The sequence below is a fragment of the Astyanax mexicanus genome, chromosome 14 (assembly GCF_023375975.1).
Source record: "Astyanax mexicanus isolate ESR-SI-001 chromosome 14, AstMex3_surface, whole genome shotgun sequence".
In the NCBI taxonomy this organism is placed as follows: Eukaryota; Metazoa; Chordata; class Actinopteri; order Characiformes; family Acestrorhamphidae; genus Astyanax; species Astyanax mexicanus.
Window position 1 is genome coordinate 33,844,643 of NC_064421.1, and position 26,801 is coordinate 33,871,443.

The following is a 26,801-nucleotide window of genomic DNA, read 5'->3' on the forward strand; positions in this document are numbered from 1 at the left end:
TTCACGGAGACGGTTGTCAAGCCTAAGAGTCAGGTCATACAGGTCCTCCAAGGAATTAGGAGGATCACGGACTGACATTAGATCTTTTAGCTCGTCATTAAGGCCTTGTTGGTAAACAGCCATCAGGGCCAGTGAGTCCCACCCACTCTCAGCAGCCAGGGTTCGGAAAGCAATGTTATAATCTGCAATAGACCGAGTACCCTGACGTGCATTAAGGAGGGCAGTAGCAGCATCACTGCCCCTGCTGGAGCTATCAAATGTCCGCCTCATGGCTCCAGCAAAGAGAGAAGAGGACTTACAGTCTAGAGATCCAGACTCCCAAAGGGCTGTAGCCCATTCCAAGGCACGGTCAGAAAGGAGGGAAATCATATATGCGACCTTGGCCTCCTCAGTGGGGAACCGATTAGGGGCCTGCTTAAAAGCCAAAGAGCATTGGAGCAGGAAGCCCCGACATCCTCCTGGCTCACCACTAAATCTCATGGGGGCTGGTAGCATTATATCTGCAGAGGACGCAGTGAGAGACGGGGCCTGCTCAGCAGCAGGTGGGGCTTCCTCCTTGGGTGGAACAGTTAACTGTTGGACAGCCATGGTTAACTCCTGCATACGCTGAGCTAGCTGATTTAATGCCTCCTCATGCTTGCCCAGACGAGCACCCTGAGATGTTATGGCTTGCTGCATTGCTGCCTTATCTGCTGAGTCCATATTTGGCAGAGTCTTGCTGTAATGAGACAGCTGCCCCGAAGGGAAGATCCAGAGAGCTGTCTCAGAATTTTTATTTATCCTAGTGGAATAAAGCACCAGGACGAACTCAAAAGCAGATATAAGGAAATTGCAGTGAGCTGGGTTCGAACCAAGAGTGTTGGAGTGAAAGGCCAATGAATAGACCACAACACTATTGGGGAGTGTGAGTGATTGGTGACTGTAGGTGTTTTAACACTGGGGGCAGGGTTTAGAACACTGAAAGAAATACACAAAATTGAGTGTGGAAGTGTAGAAAGGACCACTTTACTGCTGAGAAATGAAAGGAATACAGATATAGAGCAGTGGAAAGATATTTAAAAAAAATAATAATAATAAAATAAAAATCGCTCGGAAGAGCAGTGGAAAGATATTTAAAAAAAATAATAATAATAAAATAAAAATCGCTCGGAGCGGGGTTTGAACATCCGCGAGCACAGGCTCTGAAGCGGAGTGAATGCAACCTACACGCTGCGCCACCGGGGACGAGCCGATGACGACAGCGCAAGGAAGAACTAAGTGGCTTGCAAGCGGGAGAAGGAGAGCTAAATAAACGAATCGAAATAAAAATAATCCAAGCAGGAATAGTGATTTGGAAACTGTGGGAAAAAACAATAAGGACTAGAGAGAAAAAGTAAGCGAAGTTAGAAGGGAAGAAGTATCCCCCTCTGGTCGCTAGAAACGAAAGAAAGTTTTTTTTTTTTTTTTTTTTTTTTTTTAACGAAAGTGCAAAAAGAAAGAGAGACAGACAGCCTCGTGGTGACACGACCAGCGAGGTGAAGGGGTTAGAGCGACACAGGTAGCTCTAGAAGAATGAAAGAGAACCTCTCTGAACTGAGCCCAGTATACACTGTTCCCATAGAGGTTAAAGATAGAGAGCCACTTGGCAACTCTGAAGAGATCGTAAGAAAAACCGGCGTGGTCTTGCTTTCTGACGGGAATACTCAAGACTCTGCGCCGAGGAACCGGAAGGAAGCCCTTATAAGGTAGTGACACCAGCTGTTGTTAATCGCGCTGATTACCACCTGGCTTAGAGCGTGGCCTCCCTCTAGTGGTGGGAAGACCACGTTGCGGGCGGCCCCTTACAGTATCGCTCCGAAAAGTGCACAAGTAACTTAATTTAGTATAGTTCCTACAATCCTGCAAAATTCTGTGTTTCCATGTCGAAAGCTAAGAAGAAGAACATTAAGAAGAACAGTAAGTTGGCTTTTTTCTACGTAATTAGCTATATTACTAACTAGCAAGGCAAAAATGGGCTAAGTAATTGCATTTAACCTGTTTACTTCCATGACCACAGAGGCTCTCGTTAACTTCTTTACGTGTTTACTGTTGGAATAGCGGCAGTTTTAAGATCCAGTGTTGTGCCAAATTCAGCACCCCCGCCAAGTAAAGCCCCCACTCTTGGGAGCGCATGCTGTGTCGCTTGAATCAAAAGCTGAGACAATCAGCTGACATTAGTTTGTTTATTTTGACCAAATAAACTTAAAAACTTAAATATTTCACTAATCAATAACCTTAAAGGCTGTGCTTTTTCTGGTGGGGGTGCTGAATTCAGCACAAACTCGGCTTTCCACATCCCATTGTTAATCTAATGGAATAAAGTGAGCACTATAGATAACAGAGCGCACAAACGGTCCTTTCCTGTGTCTTTTGGCCATTTGTGCATGGTTGTCCCACGGTACGTCTAATTACTGCAGCCAAAAACAACACATCTTTTTGTCATTTTGCCTAATTTTCAGTTAATCGGGTTAAAATTCTTGGTTGTTTTCCACCATATACGTCACATATGATGTGTGTGACAGCCTCTGAAGACAGCAAAGTTGCCAAATAAAAGTATTTTAAGCTGTATTCCTTGAATTTGTGTGGAAAAAAGGAGTTCTTACCATGGATAATCACAAGCTAGGAACTCAGCTTAGGCTGTGTACATGCGATTGACAATTTTTATATTAGTAAGTGCTTAACCTTTATAGAATTATAGACTGAGATCATGCCTGCAGATGCTAGCACTGTAAGAATTGGTTTCCCATATGAAAATGTTTTAGGGAAGTGTTGCATTCATGTGAAATTATGAGTGCAGATTTGTTACTGCTGTTTTGTGGCAACACAAAAAATTTCCTAGAAAGGATTGCGCTATGGCTTGCTGCATCAGCATCGGCCTGCAATGGTTGCGCTTACATGATCCGGTGCTTGAGAACAGTCGCCGATAGGTGGGTCTGACTAACTGAGACCGAGGAAAAAAAAGCTGCAGACAGAGTTTGCACCGGGTTCTGAAAAGCTTCCTTCCTCTTTCACCCCTGCACACACTAACCGCATTACACGCTGGATAGATAAGCAGCCCAACTCTTCTACCTTCCCACGGGCCGCCAGAGATCACCAAGATCACACTTTCTGTAGGCTGAGGATGAGACGAGGGATTTTTGATGGGTTCTTGTTGTCAAGTTTTTCAATTTACTTTCTGTTCACTTAGCTGACCAAAAAAGACAAATCAAATCAAATCTGAGCTTAAGTGATGTTGTTGCATATCAGCTTTACAGAAGTCTAATAGCAGGACAAAAAATCTAACATCTAACATGAAACAGTCCCACATTGAGTGACAGTAGTAAGCAAAACTCCCTAACAGCTGGAGGAAGAAACCTTGTGAGGACCAAGACTCAAGGGGGGACCCATCCTCCTCTGGTTGGATTACCGTATTTTCACATTATATGGTGCACTGGATTATAAACAAATATATTCTGGTCTATTGTCATACATAGAGGACATTATGTGACACTAGTAAGGAACAGGGGTGTTGCCATGTTTTCCTTCTAATTCAGCAGGTCTCACCGCTGGGTGGCGAGACCTGTAAAGTTAAACTAAGCTAAATAAACAAATCTGTAATTCTTAAAAAAGACATTTTCTTTTAAAGTCAAACTATTATCAGAGTGAGAACTAAAAGGAGATAGCCAGAAGGTAATATAGACATGGGAGCACTATAAAACACTTGCATCCTCCCACTCCACTGTCAATTAATTACTCATTTTTTTTCAAGAATACACTACTGCAACAAATAAATATTAAAGTTTATTCATGTATTACTCTGTGGTCAGTGCAAGTTTTTATCAGCTTAGAAAAATTGCCAAACTCAAACCCATGTTAACTGTTAAGGACCTGGAAATTGTAACTCATGCTTTTATTACATCACGTTTGGGCTATTGCAACTCTCTTTATCTGGGTATCAACCAATCAGCTCTGTCTCGTTTGCAGCTTGTGCAAATTGCTGCTGCTCGACTGGTACAAAGAAGAGGGAGTCCATCTCTCCTGTACCGGTCTCCGTGCACTGGCTGCCTGTCAAATTCAGAGTAGAGTTTAAAGTCTTATTAATTGTTTTAAAGCCTTAAATGGCATGTCTCCATCATATATCTCTGACCTTCTGTGTCCTTATTCAACCCGAAGAGTCCAAAGATCTTCAAATCAGCTGCTCTTGGAGACGCCACATTCTAAATTGAAGTCAAAAGGTGACAGAGCTTTTTCCGTTACAGCACCCAAACTGTGGAATAGTCTGCCTGTTTTTATTAAAGCATCTCCCACCATTACGGTTTTTAAATCTAATCTAAAAACCTACTTGTATTCTCAGGCCTTTCAGTGTTTTTAGTAAGTTCAAATGACTTATCTGTATTTCCGGGGTTAATCTAAATCTTGTTTGCTGATGCTGCTTTTATTTACTTATCTTATATCTTATTGTTGTTTAGTCTTATACATTGTATTGTTCATACTAATGTATTGTACAGCACTTTGATTAGCCTTTGTGGTTTTTAAATGTGCTTTAGAAATAAATTTGACTTGACTTGACTACTTGAATACAATGTAATACAATAAGAATAAAGATCATAAAATCTAATTTTGTAAAAAGCTACTTACCAAGACCCAGATTTTGCATAGATGGATAATAAAGGCAATAAAATAAAAATACAACAAAAATAAATGAATGTACCAACAAATATCTATCAAACAAAATGAAACTGCATCATATTTAGTGCACGCATATAAATTACAAATATTTAAAAGGAAATAAAATAAAATACTATTTTTCAATAACAATTTAATAATATTAAATAATATTATTAAAAATATTATTAATAATAAATGTTGTGGAGGCTCGATGATATCACTCCTAGGGACTGTTTTCACTTATTAAATATACAGACACCTTTCTGGGTAGGCTGGTTAGGGCCCAGGAACGACAACAGTCAGGGTAAAAGTGAATGAACTTCTTTACTGTAGTTAGAGAACTGTTGGGTACATTGGCTGGCTATAAAAGCAAATTAGTACACTGGGTAGTAACTGTCCAGCCACATGCTCCTCAGTAGCAGTCTGATATAACTTGGTGGCTTCATCATTACATCACAAGGCATAGAGCTGATACTAAATGTATCTGCGCAGATCTGAATATGGCTGGGTAACTCAAAGTAGCTGATTATGGTCTACAACAAAGAAAAAAGGACCAATCAGCAGCTATATTATAAACACTTAACATACAACAGTAAATAAGCACAGTATACATGATTTTAGCAGGCAACTAACATGCTAACAGGTCACAAACAGTTCTAATCTAACTGCAAAACAGCCACAAACTAATCTCTTCCTCTTGTAATACAATTTCTTCTAGTGTCTGAACACACACAGTGTACTCACAGGTGGTCAGGAACGCATATCAGCTGAGAAAGGTTTAAACTGCAGTCTCTCCTGGCAGCCCTTGAAATCAGTCCGGAGGGAAACAACACCCCAGTTTCTGCAGCCTTCATAACAATAATATTTTGATATCACTGTATGGATTTTTTTTATCGTGTCAGAATTATTTTTTTTTATATAGTTGTGTTGAGTTGAATTAAGTTGCAGACATGTTGAATTGTTTATAGTAGCCTTGTTCTATCTATTTATTATTAAATATTATATAAAGTATAAAGTGTCTTCATTCCCTTGAAAATGAAACAGTGTAAAGGTTGTGATGTCACTGTGTTGACCAGTTTAATCTATCTATAATCCCAAACTTTTGCATGCCACTGAATATGAGGATTACGGAAAGCTGGGAGAGCAGAGTTCTGGTTGTGGAGCATTCTTTGGAATTCTTGTCTGGTTTAGTCATGGTCCACATACCCCTCTTGTTTTGACTGACGCACCGCTGGAACAAAGGGGGCTCTGAACGTGGTGTCCGAGCCATTGTCCCGCGGTGGAACAGTAGCAGCCGGGGCTATTGTTGTGTCTGAAAGTTTGATGTATATTCTATTGTTGTGCTGGTCCAGCGGAGGTCACTCTCAGGTGAAGAGCTGTGTATTGGCTGCGTTCGCCGGTTGGCATCATTTGCTTTCTTTAGAAGGGAGGAGGAAATCATGTGATGCTGCTGTGAATAAAGACTCCGCACCGCTGCTTTTCTTACACATCCTGTTCATCAGCTACAGCCGGCAACAACAACCCGCCTTTATCTTTATAACACGCAGAGAGAGAGAGAGAGTGTGAGAGAGAGAGAGAGAGAGAGAGAGAGAGAGAGGGATAAATAGAAAGAGAGATATAGAGGGAAAGTGGGTTAGTTCAGTAATAAACACATCAAAACACCAGGTTCTAAAACAGAGATAATCATATAAATCATATAGCTTCAATATAATCTACACACATATCCAAACAGTGAGTTACAATAATAATTAATGTCTAATTAACCTTAGTGAATTGTTCATGTGTATGTTAATTGTTTACATATACATTGATGTTAACTGATCAATTGTTGATTTCTGTTGTCAATTAATCAATTAATTAATTAATTAATTTATGCTTTGGCAATACTGTAATTTACTATGGTCGTGCCAATAAAGCTTCTTTGAATTAAAAAAAATTTAAGTTGGATAAATAGAGAGAGAGAGAGAGAGAGAGAGACAAAGAAAGAAAAAAAAGATAAATAGACAGACAGAAATAGAGATACACAGTGACAAAGAAAGAAAGAAATAAAGAAAAAAAGAAAGAAAGACATAAGAATGTGAAATAATGGGTAAGATAAATAGAGATACAGAAATAGATATACAGAAAGAAAGAGAAAGAAAGAAAGAAAAGCAAGAAAGACATAGGGTTGTGAAATAATTGATAAGATAAATAGAGAAATAGATATACAGAAAGAAAGAGAAAGAAAGAAAAAAAAGAAAGAAAGACATAGGGTTGTGAAATAATTGGTAAGATAAATAGAGAAATACAGAAATAGATATACAGAGAGAGAAAGAAAGAAAGAAAGAAAGAAAGAAAGAAAGGAAGAAAGACATAAGAATGTGAAATAATGGGTAAGATAAATAGATATAGAAAGAAAGAAAAAAAGAAAGAAAGAAAAAAAAGAAAGAAAGGGGTAAAATAAGGTTGTAAAATAAGGGGTGACAAATAGATATACAAAGAAAGAAAGAAAGAAAGAAAGAAAGAAAGAAAGAAAGAAAGAAAGAAAGAAAAGAAAAAGGTGTATGAGGGAGAGATAGATGACAAAGACAGCAAGAGAGAGAACACAGTGATAAAAAAACAAAAAAAGAAAGAAAGAAAGGGGTTTGTGAGAGAGAGGAGAGAGAAAGAGACAGATTGATAAAAAGAGAAAGATGGGAGAGAGAGAAAAAAGAGTCAGACAGAGAGAGAGACAGAGAGAGAATTACACTACCTGAGACAAGCACTCAATTAAGAGCCTACATGCAGAATTCTGCCGTAAAATCCTAAAAGTGCAAAGACACCAACACAAAACAACCCATGTAGAGCTGAACTAGGCTGGTTTTCATTGGCCATAAAAATCCAAAAGGAGCACTAAAATTCTAGATGCATTTAAAAGCAAGTTCCTCAAGTTCACTGCAGTTTAAGCACTTCAGGATCAGGAGCTGAACCCTAGCAATCCCTTATACCAGAGGGATTTAGAGCTCACTCACCAGCTACCATCCAGCAGCTTTACAGTTCAGACCCCACCTGCTCACCACATTCCTATTCATCAAATTACCAAATCAGGGTTCTTGCACCATTTTATCGGTCAAATTCACTTATTTTTAAGACCTTTTTAAGACCTCAAATATAATTTAATACCCAAAAATGTAGTCAAAATAAACTTTAGTTCTCTCCCTGGTAACATTAGCTAACTTTCTGCTGACGTTAGTATGTTAGCTCGCCGCTAATGTTAGCTAGCTCGCCGTTAACCTTAGTTCTATTCCTGGTAATATTAGCTAACTTTCTGCTGACGTTAGTATGTTAGCTACCTCGTCGCTAATGTTAGCTAGCTCTCCATTGGCCTTAGTTCTATTCCTGGTAACATTAGCTAACTTTCTGCTGACGTTAGTATGTTAGCTAGCTCACCGCTAATGTTAGCTAGCTCTCTGTTAAACTTAGTTCTATTCCTGGTAATATTAGCTAACTTTCTGCTGACGTTAGTATGCTAGCTCGCCGCTAATGTTAGCTAGCTCTCCGTTAACCTTAGTTCTATCCGTTAGCTCGCTTTAGCTAGCTAAAATTAGTATGTTAGCTAGCTTGCCGCTAAAATGAGTATTTTAGCTAACCGGCCACTAATGTTAGCTAGCTCTCTGCTAACCTTAGTTCTCTCCCCGGACTGTGTTTTCCCACCGGCATTAAACACAAGTACCAACTGAAAATTTTATTCCTACAGCAAATTTACAGTAAATTTATGACAATTTAAGACCTTAATTACCCAGATTTTATTTTAAGACACTTTAAGACTTTTTAAGTACCTGCTGGAAGCCTAAAATTTTCACAAAATGACTATCTGGAGCATTGGGACACCACAACAACTCACCAAAACAAACTGATCTGCTACTAGTCCATCAGATATAATTACGCACTGATCCTGTAACTCTACTCTTTTAGAGATAGGGGCAGGCAAAGAGGAGAGAGGCTGTGGGGTGGGAGAGGTGGAAACAGAGATGCGCTTTCTCCTCCACTGTGATAAATATAAACACATCAGTGATCTGAACTTTCCAAAATTCAGAGAGCATCTGAGAGAGATCTCAGGGTTTACTGACCTATCAGATACACAGAAACTGAGGGTAGTGCTGGGAGAGGGGTGGAGCCCTGCTCTGGCTGGCAGGTATGTACAGGAGTGTCACAGTCTGAGGGAGAGTGTGTTAGTTCAGTAAAAAAACACACCAAAACCACTGTACTGTACTGTTCTGACACCAGGTTCTTATACAGAGATAATCATATAGATCACATAACTTCAATATAATCTACACAGATATCCAAACAGTCAGTTACAGTGGTAATTGTGGTAAACGTCTAATTAACCTTTGTGAAATGTTTATGTACATAAGAGTAAACAAACAAACAAAAAAGAATCCACTTCCAAATTATATTTTTATTTTTTTGATTTTACCAAATTGAAAACCTCTGGAATATAATCAAGTGGAAGATGGATGATCGCAAGCCTATAAACCAAGCTGAACTGCTTGAATTTTTGCACCAGGAGCGGCATAAAGTTATCCAAAAGCAGTGTGTAAGACTGGTGGAGGAGAACATGCCAAGATGCATGAAAACTGTGATTAAAAAACAGGGATATTCCCCTAAATATTGATTTCTACTTTATGATTATGAACTTGTTTTCTTTGCATTATTTGAGGTCTGAAAGCTCTGCATCTTTTTTGTTATTTCAGCCATTTCTCCTTTTTTTGCAAATAAATGCTCCAAATGATAATACTGTTATTTGTAATTTTATTTGGAACTCCTGTATAATACTGCACTTCAGCCGAGTGGCTTTACTGCTTCGTACAACCTGACTGGTAAAATTCATACATAAGACAATTTTTGGAAAAATTTAAGGATTTTAGTTGCAAAAAATATAATATAAACCTGAGCATGAAACAGAATCTTGCACCTTTGCTCTCTTGTTTTTTGTTCTTTTACATTGTATCAAAATGTAATGATGAATGGACCAACAGAAATGCTCCAAAATGACTTTTAAACTCTTTATATTGACTTTAAATTTTTTTTTTTCCCTTCTCCCCTAAAGTTACAATTTTGGAGATACAAGGCTTTTGTGTGAGTGACATGATATGCTTGCGTTCTTACTGTTACAGGTCTTACTGTTACATTATAAAGTGGAGCTTTTTTTATAGAGAACTTTACACACACACACATACACTGAAAAACCCACAACAGGACAAAACAGTGGTGGGCCCTTCCCTCCCTGTAACGTATTGTGACATGTTTCCTGTGTGCTGTGTTCCAGTTTACCTTGCTGCGGGGGGTATTTTTAGCCCGGCTGAAAGGAAACGCTGCAGCACAGGCAGGAAACGTGTACCGGGAAAAGAATAGGCGGAAGTCTAACTTGCCATTTTGACAAACAATCCCCAGTTTCTGCATGAGCGCACTGTGGTGGGCAAGGGACCACCACAGCACTGCAGAGACGGGTCGAGACGTGAGGGACAGAGAGAGAGAGAGACACAGAGACAGAGAGAGAGAAGAAAAAAAAAACAGAATCAGAGAGAGAGAGATCCTTGTAGCACTGAGTGGGGTATAATTCTTGGCTAGGCCTAAGGGTGTGTGTGTGTCCATTTCTGTGTAAGTGTGTGTGGGAGCAGAGCAGGTGGACACATGCCTCATGCTCCGTGGCCATGTGGTGGAGGCAGATCCTTCTGTAGAGCTGTTTGTTCACAGAGCACAGTCGTGTCGGAGCTGTTGTTTGTGGGAACTCTATGGTCTGTATGAATGCATTAAATCATATAATCAGTTGTTTCACTTGATTATGAATATGGCAGAGTTTTTAAGACATTTAACTAAGGCATTTGAGGCACAGTGTGGTAGTCACTGTTTTTCTTGATTTGCAATCATGTTTAAAGGGAGCATCTCAACATTTTTGAAGTTTTTTTTCTTGGAACTATTTAAAAGGTAGCACACAGGAAGTTATAAGAAGTTGTAAGAACTGCAGTTTTTTTCTGCAAAGCTAGGTCTGTCCCTGCTAACACTAATATCTTTACATTTTGGATTTTATGTGCTTATTATTATTATATATTAAATAATACAATTAAAAAAGGCACCACCAAAAAAAAGGTCACGCTAACATTTTGTTGGACCACCTTTGCTTTGCGTTGTGGCATCGTTTCAAAAAGCTTCTGCAACCTCACAAGGTTTATTTTAATCCAGCGTTTTCATTTTTCACTAAAATCTTGCATTTATGATGGTAAAGACTGACCACTGCACAAAGCCTTCTCCAGCACATCCCAAAGTTTCTTAATGGGGTTAAGGTCTGGACTCTGGTGTAGGGAAGGGGGCACGCAGGGCGCGCACTGCGGGGGGTGATCTGAGCACAGGTGGGCCCCGCCTTCGGAAGCGTTCGTTGTTTCCAGTCATCCTCCTGGGTGATGTGAGGGCACTACAACGCTAATCATGTGCAGTGAGTGAAGACATTAAAGATGAGGAAAAGAAAACAGGAAAGTGGTGCTCAAAAAAGGCAGAGGGCACACCTTGTATGTTGATCAAAGAGGACATTTTTTGGCAGCCTGGCAATCATTTCTTACTTTCTGTGTTGGCTCTGCCCAGGGGCGCAACTACATAATTTTTATGGTGTATGCAAACACCTTAGAGTGTGAGTGTTAGCAACAAGGGTGAGGGGGCAGGAGCTGACACTGTCACAGAGACACACGAGGCAGCGTCTGCAGCAATTAGCGATAGGATTAGCAGGTAGGAGCATTTTATTATGAGTTATGTAGCATGCCAGCATGTCAGTGAGATTTTTAGCCTCCTTGCCTTGCCTTGCGGCGGGGCCCCAGAATGTTGTGCTACACCTCTGGGTCTGGGACTCATTATCTCATGCTCCCTGAATCTCTATTTCACAATTCCAGCCCCATGAAACCTGGCATTCTGTACCATCAGGGAAGAAAAGAATTCATTGATGGAATAAGCTGGTCTATATTCAGTATATTCAGGTAGTCAGCTGACCTCATTCTTTCAGCACATACTGTTGCTGAACCTAAACCTGACCAACTGCAGCATCAACCCCACATCATTTACTTAGTTAAATCCAGGTTGCTATTTTTTTTCATTGTATTTTATGTTTTATTAAAACAAACTTTATTTTATTTATATATAATTTACATACAGTACCAGTCAAAAGTACACTATGCCTCAATCAAATAAAAGTCAGAAAGCAAATGTCAGAAACACTGTGCTCTTTTATAGCTTAATGTTTCATACTGTCCCAAAAAAACATTACTAGCTACTTAAAAAAAACTGACAAGTTTAACTTGGTGCATTCAACTTCAAGTCAATAAGCTGTTTTAGTACAAGTCTTTGTGCTACACTGAGAAAAGTTTAGACATTTTAATATCTTAAAAAAAAAAATATATATATATATATATTTTTTTTTTTTCACAAATATCTTTATACATTTTAGCATTTTACAACCACAAATCATCCCCCCACCCTAAAACCCAATGCTCACCTTATCGATTCAAACTTTACATTTTAAACATTTTGTTACATATTACAATTTTTTTTACAAATCGCAAGAGGTAACCACATCTCTTCAAAGTCCTCAAGCTTCACTTTAGCTATATAGGTCAGTTTGTCCAATGCCAGGCTGCTGAACATTTGTTTAATCCATTAGTTTTAAAAATAAGTTGTTAAATAAAATCTAGGTCATCTTTTTCAGGATATGTTTTTCAAACCTGCTAAAAGTCTTCCAATTTTACCAAATGAAGCTGTTCACAAGAATCCTTAATCTTTAATCCAGCACTTCTGCACCTGGGCAGCACAAAATAACAGCAAGGCTGCATTACTGTAATCGTTAACCGCATTGGTTTGGCTTACGCAATGCCGGAATTTACATGAACCCAACCAACACTGTAACTCGGTGTGATAGCAGCCAGTGTGGACATCAGCTCGCTGACCACCTTGGAAAACCACTTTGCTGAGAGGCAATTCCTTATCCTCTGTAGCCTCCCAGGATCAGACAACATATTGGAAGAAGTGTGAAAGACTAGCATTTGGGTTCTACGTTATTGGCATTCCACATGTTTTATAGCTTCTTCATGACGTTCTTGTCCATTGTCTGTCTTTGTTCATCCACTACGGATGATAACCACAGATATTTTAGATCCTGACTCATGACTAGCAGTGCAGGATATACAGTATGGCTGCCAACAGGACATCTGCAGCTCTGTTTAAAAGCTCATATTCAGCTCTGGACCGCTTAAAAATGACAAGTTTTTGATTTTACCACACTAAGAACCTCTGGAATATAATCAAGAGAAAGATGGATGATCACAAGCCATCAAACCACACTGAACTGCTTGAAATTTGCACCAGGAGCGGCAAAAAGTTATCCAAAAGCAGTGTGTAGTTTATAGAATGAAACATTGTTCATTTTACATCATACTGTATACCTATGAATAGCAAAATCGGAGAAACTGATTCAGAAACTGAAGTGGTCTCTTAATTTTTGTGAAGAGTTGCATATATAGGTTGGTTTGGTATATTTGTTATCTAGCATGCATATGGGCTAATTTTTTTGCAATGGAATCAGTCTTTAATTATAAATTGAAGACGTTGTGTAGTGTGTAGGGTCTAACAATCTGACAACTGTCAGATTCTCGTGTAGTGTGTATATGACATAAGACTAAACTTTGGAGGTAAAAAAGGATACGATTTTAATTAGGGCTCTTTGGACATGTTTTCCTCCACCAGTCTTACACACTACTTTTGAATAATTTTATGCCACTCCTGGTGCAAAAAATCAAGTAGTTCAGCTTGGTATGATGACTTGTGATTATCCATCTTCCTCTTGATTATATTATATAGGGTAATCAAAGGATGTTTTCTCTGCTTAATGAATGCCAATAATTTTATGCGTCTTTCCACAACCACAGGCTGTTTCTGCACATTTGTTTAACAAATGAGAAGCTACTCCCTGCATCAGTTAGGGTTAAATAACATGTTGCCATAAGAAACATAATCACCGATGCAGTAAGTATCCAATGTTAATATACATTGGTCTCTTGGAACAAGTAAAGCGCATCCAACTGAAATCTTTGTATATCTTTTATTCTTTACATTAAAAACACAGTGCACAAAGAAAATAGTTACAAAAGTAGTAAGTACATCTAGCATTCAGCAAGCAACATTCCTTAGGCTCTATTATTTGCTTAAACGCAAAAGTGAAAGGTGACCAAGATCAAAGTAGCAGAGCAGAGGAAGTAACAGAACGTAATATCAAAAAAGGAATCAGTAACTGAATGGAAATGACTAAAGTAGAACTGAATAAAAAGGAGATTCCTTGTCTGGAAAATGTTATTTACGTTTATGGAACTGAGTATAGCACCCACACCTGCACACTTCAGTTCCTATAGGACATTCTGCACACTGAACTGATTTAAAAGCTGTCAACCTTACACACATACATTAACTCCACAAGAGCTCACAGCGGTCACATCATTCAAGTGTGAAGCTAATTTGAGCTTGTTAATGGTGTAAAAATAGCCATTTCTTTGCAAGGGCAATGCTATGCCCCTATCACTAGCATTGTGAGCCTGTTAGTAGTCAGAATCAGCTATCAGAAAAGCGCTGTATTTCTCTAATAGCGTGGCTATTAGAAAAAAGTTTGTACTCGTTATTACCGTATTTTTCACACTATAAGGTGCACCGTATTATAAGGTGCACTATCAATGATAGTCTATTTTCTGTTCTATTTTTTATACACAAGGTGCTCTGGATTATAAGGAACATTTTAAGAGACACCATAAGGAACCTCTAAGAGGGTGGGGGGGATACCTAACTAAGTTAAGTGAAGCTAAACCAAGTTAAGTAAACAATGGGTGTTAATCTACACCGATTTTTCTCCTTAAAGCAGTTTATTTGGGTGAGTAAAGCGCCTTAGTTTATTTTAGTCCGATTTTATTTTATTTTATTTTAGTATTTAATCCGATTAATTACAACAAAATTATGTGATTAACTGCGATTAATTGCATTTGTTTTCCTTCAGATATAAATTATAACTGTATTAGCGTGCCCTTCAGTCGTTGGGCAGGGGCGGGGCAGATTACAGCGAAAGTAGGAGTCAAACTTGGTGACTTAATTAACTTGCGTTAAAAAAAATAGTAACGCGTTACTGATTACAAATTAACAGCCTGCATTAACTCTTTAACGTTGACACCCCTAGTTTATTTACAGTCAGCTTAGATTACTCAATTTTTCCAGCAGTAAGGCCGCTAGTGGTCCAACGTAGTTTGTTTTCACATGGTAAACACGCAAACTATAGGCTGATAATACTCACCTCTGAACAGTGAAAGAGCTAGCTCTGCGGTTAGCGGCTAATGCTAATGCTAATGCTGGTTCAGCAGTGCTAACCGGGTTTAGCAGCAGGCTACAGGCCGATAGTACTCCCCTCTGAATGGGTAAATAGCGGTTAGCTGCTAATGCTAATGCTACTACAGCCCCGGTGCTGTAGAACTAAACCGAAGCTCCTGTATAAAAGCTGCAGTTCAGATTTCAGAGTGGCTTTACTGCTCCTTACAACCTGACTTGAAAATTCAAACTAAATTCGCACTACAATACAGTAGTGCAATGAATACAATATGTTTCTCTAAACCCCAGGCCCGTTTTACACCAGATTTCTCCTTTAAGACAGCAGGACTAATTTCATGTAAACATTTTAAATTTAAAATATCTATTTTCGTACAGTCTTTTGTATGATTTATATGTTACTTTACCATGTGTGCAGCATTGATATCTGGCCTAATTTTTCCAGCTGAAATGACGATTCTCTACATTTTAAACAGAACATTTGGAGACTGTGTGGCACATCTACTCTCCGGTGTGCTTTTGCCCTAAATGCTCATTTGTGTTGCACAGATTAACAGTTCAGGAGCCTTTAAATTATTTCCATCTAAACTAGCAAGCTACCCTTAACTGCTCATTGCAGCAAACGTTCATCAGCAAGCGCTCTTTAAATATTTATCTGAGCGCCAGAAACAAAGCAGGAAGCAGCTTCCCAATGAGGAATAAGACTTAGCCTTGCTGGTATAAATGAAGCATGGTTTGTTTCCTCTCTGGATAATTGCTCTGTTTTAGTGTGTTTTAGTTTAGTAATTATACATGAACACAGTTTCAGCTGTTTCCCTGTTTTTGGAGTAAAATTAGCTGGAGGCTAGCTGCTTTAAGGACTTGTGGTTTCTGAGGCTGGTAACTCTGATGAACTTGTCCTGTGCAACAGAAGTAACTCCTGCTCTTCCTGATGAGAGCCAGTTTCATCATAAAGTTTTTGATGGTGTTTGCGACTGCACTTGAGGATACTTTCAAAGTTCTTCAAAGATTAATTGTTTATCCAGTACAATACTGAGTATGTATTGAGTATACAATACTGAATCTTTGCTGTACTTTACTGGTAGTTGATCTGCCAGTAATCTTGTTGTACAACTTTTTTTTTCTACAGTGTTCGGGTATTGAAACCTTGTATTTTTTCTCATGTGGATTTTTGATTCTCAATCGTTTCCTTGCGTGGTCTGAAATCCTTGGAACTAAAACCCTTATCAGCACAGATAATACAGCTGTAGCAAGCTGGGTCTGAGCTGTTGTTGTTTATGAGGGTGTTTGGAGTGGCTTTGGGTCGATTAGTGTGGCTCAGCGCTCGTCACGCTTGGAGCTGTGGATTACTGTCTGACAGGAAGATAATGAAGAGGTAATTCATTTATTGATTGAGCTCTTTGGGTTTCTTTGAGTGCTTTATGTGAGTTAAACAGTGTGTGTGTTTGTATGTGTGTGTGTGAGAAGTGTTGCTGGAGTTGCAGCACTGTGGTTCTGAAAAAGAAAATGTATGTTGTGTTTTAACCCTTTCAGACCTGAATTGTCTCCAGTCATGGAATAAAATGTAAGAATGCTGTTATATAAGAAGACTCTAATATTCTACTATTAAATCTATATAGCACATAATTCTAGTTTATGTATGTGCTATATATTTCCATTGCATTGGCAGCCTGTGTGTAATATTTTAGATTTTATTGCATATTCATAGCATTTATAATTTTTATTGCATAAGCCTTCCCTAAACAAATAAAAATCACATTAATTAAATTAGTCAAAAAATAAGCTGTTACTTTGTCTCAGAGGCTCTTGTTCTACAGTTTTTCCAGGGTTTTTTCAGTGGATGGGAGCAAGCTAACTCCGGTACTGGTTTTATTGCTTTATAAACTTATTTATCAAGTGGTTTAAGGTCTACTCTGATGGACAACAGCTCTCAAATACATTTGAAAATAAAAAAAATACATGATGTTGTGGGGGGCAGTGCTGCACCACTGGCCACCAGCAGGGGAGCTTGGCAACGGAGGGAGAAAATTAGTGGAGTTAGGTCCTGAAACTCCCAGAATCCCCCGCGGTGATGAGTGGCAAACAGCCACACCTGTGCAACACTATATATAAACCACAGTCAAACCTCTCGTTCTCGTTGCACCTTTATAGAGGGTAACAGAGGGTACGAGACAAGACAAGACAAGACAAGACAAGACAACGGCTCACAAAAGAATCAGAGATTCAAAAAGAAAGCCATAAAAAGAGTTATAAAATATCTTTTAAAAAAGCAAGTTTTAAGTTTGATTGTGTTTTAGTTTTGTTTATTTGAGGCTGAAAGCCAATGTTGATCAAAGTAGATGTGATGGTTGAATCAACTGTTGATTTTGAAAAGTAAATCAACGTTGATATAGTAACGTTGTTTTTTAACGTCATACATTCAACCTTTAATAAACCATAGCTCACCAAAATTAGAAAAATCTACGATTAACAAAGTGTTAACATTAAATTTACATCACTGTAGCAAATCTGAGTATAACGAAAGTTACCCAACACTACCAATCTGATTACTGAACATCTGATCTCAAAAACACTAAAACCATAAAACTATTAGAACATGAACATGATGTTAATTAAAAAGCAGTTACTGCAAATAGAAGTAAAACACTGTTTCATTCCTTCATCCAAACGTTTTTAGAAATGATATGGTGATGAAATGTAAAAGGCTGATTCAAAAGGCAGAAGGTTGAAGACATTATGTTGATTCAATGTTAAAATTTCAATGTTAGCACAACCATTGAACATTAAATGTTGATTTAACGTTGTTCCAGTGTTGAAACAACAACAGACATTACTTGAGTCATATTTCAACCACATTTCAACATTGAAGGTCGGTTGTGTGCCAGCTGGGATGATTATAAATATTCCTGAATAAACATATATAATTAAAAATAACTAAATAAATATACAAATAAACGTCCATTTTGCTTTGCACTTGGATCCAACACCTCCCTCTCACATAACAGATGTCCATTGTAATGGATGTAGGATCTAAAGGGTTAAAATAGAATCCAGATAAACAGAGCAGAACTGAACCGAACTGAATTGTGTGTGTGTGTGTCTGTGTGTGTGTATGGCAAGAAGCTTTCTCTGGCTTTTTTTGGTACGGTTCTTCTAAACTAGGCCAGATCAGAGGTTAGAAGAGCAGGAAAAAAGATCACTGAGAATGGATTATAGCATCACTGTTCAGATCCATTTAAAACAAGCCTATTCATTAAAACAGCCACTAACATCATAACAAAGAAGTGGCAAAAGCTTCTTACTTTACTCATTAAGTTCTCACTTTTTTATCTTTTGGGTTGTCCATTCCCCTTTTTCCTCGTCAGGTTGGGTTTTCAGCGATCTGATTGGTCGCCCTAATTTTACAAGGTTCTGATTGCCTCTATTTTCCTAGTCAGAATAGAGAATAGGCAGAGATTTCAAATAATGAAGTACAAATACTTCAATACCTTACTTAAGTAGAAATATTGGTTATCTATACTTTACTGGAGTAATTATTTTTCAGACAACTTTTTACTTCTACTCCTTCACACAGTTATCTGAACTTTCTACTCCTTACATTTTAAAAATAGCCTCGTTACTCCTATTTCATTTCTGCTTGATTTCATTCCTCAATAAAAGCCTCATCCAGATAAATCTCTACATCCAGATGTGATTGGATGACGTATGTAGTTTAGTATGAAGATGATCTGTGACTCAAGAGACTCAAGAGAACTTGAGACAAACGTCCGACTAAGCTTCTTTAATATTTAATATTTACATTCTACTAAAATACACTAATTTACAATGAGCATATATGCAGCTGAAACACTAGGGAGCCTAGAGCATCCCAAATTTATCAACATTAACATTTTAATATAGCATTATAGTCATTATGGCTTTTAGAAAAAAAAATGTTTTAAGGAGGGAGGGGTAGTAGTGCACTATAAGATCCTGTGGCCCGGCCTAAGTTTATGTCCTTAATGGCATTTTTTCCCCTTACATTAATTTTACTTTTATACTTTATGTAGTTTTGAAACCAGTACTTTTGCTCTTTTGCTTGGGTAAAAAGCTTGAGGGGAACGGATGGAAAAACGAGAATGGGAGGAAACTAAAGTCAGGTCGAGTGCGTCAGAGAGACAGGGGAGGGATGTAAACAAAAGCTCATTATTGAGTCTTTTTAACCAGCTATTAGAAACAATCTCATTACACTTTACATGGTTAGCTCTGTTACCTTTCTTTTAGGAAAAATCCCTGTATATCCAGATATGTTTTAACATCAGCGCTGCAACCCACTTCAAGAACTCAAACACCCTCAAAAATCCTCTCCCTAGCAAGGGGTGGGGGTGTTGGGGGTGGCTTCCCTACTTGCCCATCGCACTCTGCAAAACCAGCAAGCTGATTGGCTGTTTCTCCTGAGAGGCAGAACTTTATCCTTGAACCGGCTCTGTGATTAGCTTTAATAGATTTCCATGCACACAGCGGTCTCTTCATTAATAATACAGGCGAGCCGAGGGAAACGATTCGGGGCTACTGGAAAATCATTTGGGGTTAAAGCCCCGTAAGCCCAGGCCTGGCGATGCCCCTGTGCTTCATGCTTGCGGGCCACATCTGGCCTGTGGGCCGCTTATTGCCACCTATCGCCTATTTACCACATTCTGGTTGGTTCGACATGGTTAACAGGATCTTGTTGAGTCCCAACCAACTTTATAGAGTTCCTTTTAATCTAACAAGTCATTCTGGATTTACATGCTTACATAGGTTTACTCTGGTCATTGTGGGTTTACATGTTTCATGCTGGTCTCCTTGGGTTTCCTGCCTTTTGATACATTAGTCTTTTTGTTAAGATGACAAATGATTGTTGCACAAATAAATTGCATCTGTTGGGCCACAGGCACAATTTGCTAACTTTTGTGTTGTGTGAAAAGATCTTAAAAGTTGGCATTTTGTGTAAAACCACATTTACCTCAGACCACACTGTTCTGCAGGTGTCTGTAAGGATTTAGCGATGCTATTTGCATGATGCTATTGGTTAAACTGAAAATGGATTCTAGTATGTGTTAGCTATATTAGCCACATAAGCCACTCAAGTACAAAATTAGGCCAACTCTAGACATAAAACACGTCTTGGTTGACTATATAAGGGGTAGGGGGAAACTAATCTTTGTTCTCAGAACAAAATGTATATGATGAGCACCGCAGAGTCGGTTAGCTGCTCTCTTAGCGTTTTCATAAATGAACTTTGTGACCTTTTGTAGGCGTTGGTTGGAGGAACTGAGATGGCAAAGGGTTGCAGATGTGATTCTGAAGCACACACACATGTACAGATACACACAGCTGCAGTGGACAGCTGCTACTCCTTCCCAGCCCAAGTGAGAAGCAGACAACACATCTGTTACATCTGCTCATCCTTTGTCTCGTTCTGTTTCTTTTTATACAGGCTGTCCTCTTTATTACCACATGTGATACTGTGAATAACATTAACAATGGTATCAATGGTTCCACTGATGCCTGTAAAGGGGTATGATGTACATAATAGAAAGGTAGAAAGTGTACAGTAATTTCTTGAAGATTATGTGTTGGAAAATTGGCCATAAGAAGCATTAGAATCTGAGAATCTGATAAGAATCAAACTGGCAGGTCCTGAGGTGTTTAAAATATGCAGTGGGTACCTTCCAAAAGTGCTCCAAAGAAGGACAACCAGACAAGTAGCAGCAAGATCATTGGTTCCCAAGAAGTATTGATGTGATCCACAGATTCTCAACCTCGCAACTTACAGAACCTAAAGGAACTGCTGCAGCTTCCTGCCAGAGACCACAGGACACATTCAGAGGTCTTAAAGAGTACGTATTTCATTAGGTCAGGCATTTAGCACATTAGCACAAAGGGAACCTAAACAATTTTAGGCCGGTATACAGACAATACCTTTTCAAACCGTGCTTCCCTAGTGTATATTTAAGGTCTCGGTAAAAGCTGGAATCAACCGGAGGTCCTATTTAAACCTATAGTTACTTACACAAGATAGCTAACGCTAACTAGCTGCTGTAAACAGAGCTGTAAGCTCTTTAGCTAGACCGTGTCGGCTCATTGTGGGCGAGGCCACAAACTCACGAGTAGATGTAGACCTAACGTCTCTCTGATCAACTTTTTGTTTTTCTGAGGATTTTCTTTTCTTAGGTACTGCAGATAAGGGAGGCTGAGAAATAGTTTCATATGCAGCATGCATATACAATTTGGAGAGACCAATAGTATTACACAAAGAACAAGAAAAAGTGGATTTTAAAAGCCAAGATTATAACGTGGTAAAGGCTTTACTGTCCCAACACATTGTTTGGAATGTGTAGCAGGTCTGAAAAGGTAGGAATGGATGTTTACAATAAAATTAAATTAATATCTTGGGCTCATACTGTCTGCAATTTAATAAAAAAAAATATTTGGAATTTCTGTACTGTCCCAAGTTTTTTTGATTTGGGGTTGTACATACAGGCATTGATTAAGATGTGAATCAACATGCTGAGTGTGTTCATTTGGTGGTGATGAGATACCTTGTGTAGTGAGACAGGTGAGATGAATTGTGCTGGACTGATACATGACTACTGACTGTTCAGCAGCCTGGTGACCTGTGGAAGCTGGCAATTGTCTTAATGCTGCTCAACCTCCTGCTGCCTGGGCAGCTTTGAGAACATGGAGTGGCACCAGTAGTGGCAAAGGTGTAGCACCCCCGCCAGGAAAAGCACCCTTGGGGGCGGGCACCCACGCTTTACCTTTACTTGGAGAAAATGGAAATACCCAAGATACCTTTTCTAAGCTACGCTGACTCGTAAAAGAAACTAGGAAAAGAAACGTCACCTGCAGCCTTTTCCGAGAGGATGAGTTGTGCTGAATTTGGCACCATAGCAGTGCCTAAATCTGCACCCCCGCCATAAAAAGCACCCCTCTCTGCAGCACGTACGATCAAGAACTGAGTTCTTCATAAAAGCGTAGTAATAATTGCTTTAGCAATTTTTACTTTAATTAGAAACGCACTGCCGAAAGGAGGTGCTTTTCATTGTGAGGGGTGCAGATCTCAGCGCACCTTCAAAATAAAAGCTTTTTTAAAAAAAAACAATTTTGGGAGGGACAAATCCACCTATTTTTGATACCCCCCTCGGTTCCTACGCCAATGAGTAGAGGGAACAGAAGCAAGGATGAATACAGATAATTAAAAAAAAGGACGATGACAACATGGACAGAGAACTGATAGTCCACAGACTGGAGAGGGAACATTTTAACAACCACAGAGTGATTCTGCCCCCCTTGCCTTCCATGTTTGACACACACACACTTTCTCTTACTCTGCTTCTTTTCTGTTCTTTTCTCTGTTTCTTTTTTTTTAAACCATTTTCTTTGTGTCCCACCATGTCCATCTCCATGCCCTCACTGTCTACCACTCTCTTCACCTCCCTGCAGCACAGAGGTCACACATGCCCTCCTTATGTGTGAACCAAGGCTTTTCAGCAGCATTCAAGTGTCATCCTCTATCTGTCCTCCATCCGTCTGTCTTTCTCTCTCTCTCTGTCTCTCTCTCTGACTTATTTTCTCTCACTCACTCTCAGTGCTGTACTCAGTGCTGTACTCTGCTGATCCCTGCCTGCACTCACTAGCTCGCTCACTCACTCGCTCTCTCTCTCTCACTTCTCCTGCCTGTTTCTCTTCTCGATTGGCTGCATAACAGCGTCATACGGGCCACATGGCTGCTCTGTGGGTTGGTGTTTATAAGCAGGGCTTCGTGGATGGTGGGGTTTAGTAGAGTAGCAGTCAGCTGATTGAAACAGCCTGAGTAGCTTCGCTCTGTTCCACACAAAACCTCAATCACATGCTGCTGCTGCGGCTGCTGTCACTGCGATGGCCTCACTGGACATGCTGGCGGTGAGTGAATCAGCTTTTGTGAAAGGCCTTGGTGTAAAATTGTGAGTTGATGAGTAGCTTCCAGAGAATATGGGTCTTCTTCCACTTTCAACTGTCTAGATTTCTTTTGATTGTAGGTTAGAAGCTTGTAGTTGTACAAGACTGTACAAGATCTCTTTCTCTCTCTCTCTCTCTCTCTCTCTCTCTCTCTCTCTCTCTGTTGCTTTCTTTCTCTCTTGCTCATGCACTTCAAAAAGCCAGTCTTTGATGTGTTTTGAGTCCCTCCCATCGGTACTTTGCTCTGAAAGTGAGAGCAGCAGCGTGTACTGCAGCATCGCTTACTCTTTTATGTCGTCAGGAGTTGAGTGTAGTGCAATATTTTGGCTGTTGCTTTCTTTGCAAAAGCTGCAGGAGCTTGTGGTTCATTGGTTTGAGTGCATTTAAAGTGTTTAACCCCTTACGAGTCCTTTGGTTTGGAGGTTTGGAGTTCTTACACTTTAGTTTACCATCCTGTTCAAATATATATGTTGGAATTGCATCATCATTATTATGATTTGGATCTCAATATTACACACATTATGTCTTTTGTTTTACCATGTTTAAGTGAATCAACAAATATGGCAGTTTTGTTTTGACACAATATTACATGGTTTAAATTCATAAAGTTTTAAGTTTAAGTTTTAATCTCAGTTTTCATGCATGTTGGCATGTTCTCCTCCACCAGTCTTACACACTGCTTTTGGATAACTTGGTTTGATGATTTGTGATCGTCCATCTTCTCTTCCTCTTGATTACATTGCAGAGAGTTTCAATTTGGTAAAATTAAAAGAAACTCTGGTCTCTTATTTTTTCCAGAGCTGTTCAGTACTAGTTAAAAGTTTGGACATATCTTATTATTCAGTGTTTTTCTTTATTAATTAATTTAATTTTTATTTCATTTCTATATTGTAGATTAATATTAAAAACTGAGAATGTGGCTGCCTAGAAGCATCTAAAGTATAAAACATATTCTGTTTAGTTTAATACATTTTGTTTACTAAATAATTCAGCATAAAGTTCCTGTACAGATTTAATGTCTGTAATATTAAAAAGAAAAAAAACACATTGAATTAGAAGAGGTGTGTCCAAACTATAAATATATTATCTAATTAACATAGCATTATCATACATATAATTATCATACATATACTATATATAATATATTATCATACATTATCATACATAATTATCATATATATATATATATATTATTTAATTAACTTTAACACCCAAATACCCAAATCTTAAATGTCTCATCATAAATGTCACAGCTTGCAAATGTGTTTTGTAGTTAGAAAAAAAATAGTTTTAATTCTTGTTTTAGAAAATGTCACCTTCTCTTACAATAAGGGTACATTACCAACTAATTATTAATTAACACTAGTTAAGACATTATCAGTTATTACTACATTACTGAATAACTAATGTCTAATTACTAATGTTTTTTTTCTTAAGCATTCAAATTTAGTCATATTTAATGAAGTCTTAACTAGTGTCAGTTAATAATTAGTTGAGATATTATTTAACCATTTAACAATGTTAGTACTGTTATTTGTGACCCTTATTGTAAAGTGTAAAATCTTACTTAATTGCTATGTTTAGAATCTCTTATGATAAATGTCAGCTTGCAAATGCGTTTTGTATCGAGTAAGAGTGTTTGACTTCTTATTCTGTGATTTTCTAGAGTTGACTTGCTGCACAGATTTGTGTATTCTGATTAAAGATAATGGCCATTTCAAACGCTTGTTTGCATTTGATTTTTTAATTTATATGGTTTGATGTGGATTTTTAAGTAAATTTTAAATCAATTGGCTTCTGTTTTTGTTTCTATCTACCTGTGAATTGTTTTCAGAGCTACATTCTGCCACACAACCCACAGCTAATGCCTGGCTCACACTACAGGATAACCAGGGCTAATTTTAAAGCTGATTCCCTCTCAGAAATCTCTTGATTTCAGGATGATTGTAAATGTAATCCTTCCAGATGATCCTTTGTAAAGTGTGGAGTCTATAACTGCTCGCGGTCCAAAAACAGGACCACTGCCCCAACTAGTAAATTGGGACACAGCCACGGAAAATGCCATTATAAAGAGATAGGGAGCCCGAGAATGAGTGGAAAGACAAGAACGGGCCGAAACTAAAGTCACGCCGAGCGCGACAGAGAGACAGTGGAAGAATTTACACAATATCTCACCAGAGAGGTATTTTATTAATTTTTTCCATTATATTTCAAACAACCTCACGGGCCAGATGTTTCATGCTTGCGGGCCCCATCTGCCAACCCCTGATATATAGTATATAATCTTTAGTCCTCTGAACTTGCCTAATCTTTCACACTTCCCCCTTAATTTTTTAGTTAGCATTGGACATTGTTATCTAGATGCACAACAGCCAGCTGCTTACAGAAACCCACAGTCGCTCAGTGTTAGCACAAGGTTTGCAATGTCAGAGAACTGATTATGATTTGGAATTTTCAAATACATAAAAAAATAAGGACATAGGGTGAATTAAGGGAGATTGCGACATAAGGTCAAATTGGGCAGTTTAGCTTTCATATTTATTTTCTTGCATGAAGGTAAAAAAAACATTTTTTCTAAGCCTTACTTCTGAAACCACAAAATGTATCATACAAACTGTATTTTTTTTGCATTATTAGGAGCATCGGAATATAAGGTGCACTATCAATAAACGTCTATTTTCTGGTCTATTTTCACACATAAGGCGTACCGGATTATAAGGCACATTATGCGACACTAGTAAGGAATAGTGGTGTCTCCATGTTTTCCTTCTAATTTAGCAGAACTTGTAAAGCTAAACGGCAAAAAAACAGTGCTTACCACGGTTAGCAGCTAATGCTAATGCTGCTCCAGCAGTGCTATCTGGGGTTAGCCTCAGGCTTCAGTCTGATATACTCTTCTCTGAATGGAGAAAGAGCTAGTACTTAGTGCAGTTAGCAGGTAATGCTAATGCTGCTTTAGCAGTACTGGCCAAGGTTAGCAGCAGGCTTCAGTCCGATATACTCTTCTCTGAATGGCGAAAGAGCTAGCATTTAGTGCGGTTAGCAGGTAATGCTAATGCTGCTCCAGCAGTACTAGCCGAGGTTAGCACTTAATGCAGTTAGCACTTAATGCTAATACTGATCTAACCCTAGTCTCGCGCTCAGTGCTGCAGAACTAAACTGAAACCTCTGTATGACGCTTTCAGCAAAGTGGCTTTACTGCCTCTTACAATTTGACTGGTAAAATTCATACATAAGGCACGCTGATGTTTTTGGGAAAATTTTTAAAGGATTTTAAGTGCGTCTTATGGTGCAAAAAATATGATTTTTTTTTATTAAGAAATATCAAAAACTGTCCCAATCACCCTTAGTACCACTGTATCTTAGCCTGCCTAGCCAGTGCTATCATGCCATGGGCAAAAACATGTTAGCTTGGTGGTTAACATGGGTTAGCATGTTCACTTCTCAGAATTTGAGTTTAGTTCCAGATAGCAATAAATCACTCTATCCACTTCTGAATACTAAATGTCCTTCCACAGTTGATTCAGCCTAGCTTTGGTTTGAATTTTTCGCATCAGGGCAATGTTCCACATGTGCCAACACCTTGAATGCCGAGTATTATGTGGGAATCAGCCAAGTATAAACTACATTCAGCCCAATTCAGCCCACTCTGCTAAAATACGTCAGTCGAGCTTGACCTGATTCTTCATGCTCTCTGGGGTCTTGGGTCCAATCTGGGTGGAGTTTCCATGACCTCCCTGTGTCTGTGTATTTTTCCAATGGGGACTGCAGTTTCCTCCCACAGGAATTCAGTGGTTATATACAGTATTTACGCC

General features: G+C 38.7%; 1 protein-coding gene across 2 annotated transcripts in view; it reads left to right on the forward strand.

The window, feature by feature from the left end:
* The window catches only part of rasgrp3 (RAS guanyl releasing protein 3 (calcium and DAG-regulated)), a 121,751-nt gene that overhangs the window by 23,201 nt on the left and 71,749 nt on the right, over positions 1–26,801 (forward strand). Inside the window, exon 1 of one of the 2 annotated variants that reach the window (XM_015602847.3) lies at positions 22,847–22,950. The exons of the other annotated variant lie outside the window; for it this stretch is intronic. The gene's annotated coding sequence lies outside the window, so the exon portion shown is untranslated. Of the gene's footprint in view, positions 1–22,846; positions 22,951–26,801 lie in introns of those variants that run through there. 2 annotated transcript variants of the gene reach the window in all.